This window comes from Echinops telfairi, unplaced genomic scaffold (genome assembly GCF_000313985.2).
Source record: "Echinops telfairi isolate 266 unplaced genomic scaffold, ASM31398v2 ScPeMD7_7409;HRSCAF=8447, whole genome shotgun sequence".
In the NCBI taxonomy this organism is placed as follows: domain Eukaryota; kingdom Metazoa; phylum Chordata; class Mammalia; order Afrosoricida; family Tenrecidae; genus Echinops; species Echinops telfairi.
The window spans coordinates 17,451,685-17,454,296 of NW_022111309.1; positions in this window are offsets into that span (position 1 = coordinate 17,451,685).

Genomic DNA, 2,612 nt, shown 5'->3' on the forward strand with positions numbered 1-2,612 from the left:
TGGGGTCTGCTACCTAAAAGAATTATAGGATGTTCATTAGGAAAGTCCAGCATAAATTTTCAAGGTGTTGCTGGAATTATTTATCAGGATTATGAAGAAATTAAGGCAATAATAAATTCTGATATACCATGGTTTATAAAGAAGGACGATTTCTTAAGCCAATTTTTACTTCCTTGCATATCTAGAGTAAAAAAAAAAAAAGTAATTAAGAATTCTGACCACTCTTTAAATCAAGGGGTCTTCTGGAATGCTGTTGTGGGGAAACAACAGCGCCCCCACATGGGATTAGAAATTGAAGGGGAAAGGTTTTTAAGCTCTGGATATGGAGTCATTGCCTTAGGGTATTCAGGAGGGCCTAAGACCCTCCCATTAACTTCCCCTAAAGCCAGCATGGAGGGAATGAGTGAAGTTAACCAAGAGAGATGATTTCAAGATTGTAAAATCATACAATGTAAGAAGCTTGAAGGGCAAAACTGCTTAATTGAGCCTGTAGCCATACTGGTAAACTTGGAGAAAAAATGTCTGTTTGGTAAGTCACTTCAAGAACGGCTGAACAAATTGATTAAGAATTTTTTTCAGTCATTCAAAGTATGTTAAGAAGTTCTCACAAGTTAGCTCTCTTAATTCTCTGAGAGCTGGCAGTCAGTATTTACATAACAATGAGGGCTATCTAACTAGTAGTTTCACTGGGTCAAAGCCTAGCAAGTTAACTGAGATTTCTAGCAGTGCTTTGAAATCTAAATTGTTAAAACAGAAGGAGGCAAAGAGGAATCTTATGTATGACGAATTTTATTTGGTCAATTTAGCCAAAAAATTTCTCTCCTTACTAAAAGCTTGTAAAAAAATTAGACAGATAAACACATTTTCAATTCTCTTTTTTTAAAAATCATTTTATTAGGGGCTCATACAACTCTTATCACAATCCATAGACACATCAATTGTGTAAAGCGCATTTGTAATTCTACAGAGAAAACTGATCTTAAGAAGTCCCAAAAAGATGGAAATTGCATTTGGGATCCGGATCCATTCACCTGGAGAAAGGGCTATGCATTTATATTTTTGCAGAATAAAGCTGATGGACTCCTTTTAGAAGGACGCAACCACGTTTGGAGAAAGGTGGACAAGGAAGAGATGGAGAAGACACCCAATCCTAACCATAATTCCTTTTTCAGGTTAATGACACCCCGAAGAGAGGGGTTGTTTATATTTTCACAGGCAAAAGAGATAGATGGATTTCTCTTCAGCCAGCAAGGCCCAGAAGAAAGGAGGGACACCCATGCTGTGACGTGACCCTGTCCTGCTTATTGAAGTTACCCAAAACTTCGAGAACACCTCGCAGATTCCTGAGAATGGCGATTGCTGTCAGCTGAGATATTTATTCCATTGCGGATGATGTCTAAGAGAGACTCTGGGACTCTATCATAACTGAACATTTTATACAATAGTAACTGGACTATTACTACAGACTGTTGCCTTGCTGAAAGATCAAGATTTTGGACTTGTCAATGCTGTAATGTGATTGGAATGTAACTGATTTCTGTGTAACTCCTTACCTATATAATGTAACATTGCATAGTTGGGATTTGATCAGGAAACATTTGCAAGGGTTTAAGGGAAACATTTCATTAGATGTTGATCAGCTTAATAAGGATATTTTCTATACATTCAAGGGTGGATTTAAGGCATTCCACTAGCTGAAATATTTGAACAAATAGTGGTTGGCAAAGAAAGAGGCTGGATCCCACGTACTTGGGTTCAAAGCATTTCACACAGCTTAAGTTCTAGTCTGACTGTGTTGTTTATCATCATAATTTTGATGCTCGCAGTCTCGTGTCACTTCTATAGGAAGCTAAGAGATATGAAAAGAGACCTGTTGCCTCCGTGACACTATTGAATCTTAAACGTAATGCAGAAAGGGGAAATGTGGGATACTAGCACCAAGGGAAATAAAACTGGGACTTATTCCCTAACTGGTACGGAGGGAATCTGGAAGACTAGTATTCCATGGCTGGAAAACCATGGAATTTTCTGATAGTTGGAGATATGGTCCGAGAACATTTTCCAGCGGTAATCTATCATTTCCACAGTTTCTCCCTCTAAAGCTGTGCTGTCTTAAAGTGAGCACATGGTTGATTCATTCTCCCTATAGAAGCAGACATTCCTATTTGCTCGATTTCTTCCTGCCGCAGCATCCAGCCCCTCTGATACTTTCTTCCAATGGCAGATGGGCATAGGGGGTCTTTATCCTCCAGGCCTGGATTCAAAATGTTTGCTATAAGCCTGAATTTTTGGCTATATTAATTGGATCATGAAGTTTTGCCTTGACAGATTTCAATGTGTGGAAAATAACCATGCAGCCACTGTGACTCTTTTGAACGTTATATATAAAACAAAAGGGGGAGTTGTGGGAAACGGAAGGATTTCTCTCAAGCTGTCTCCCCCAAATATATACCAGACTTAGCTGCTTGAGAATAACTGTACACTTGGAGGTCATCAAGAGTGGATTGGGGGTCATTCTCCCTGAGAGGTATCAGCTGTCTAGATCAAGCAGACACCACTGTTTATCCCACAACAAGTAGGGTCCACTCCCTTCTGATAAGGATAGTAGTTGT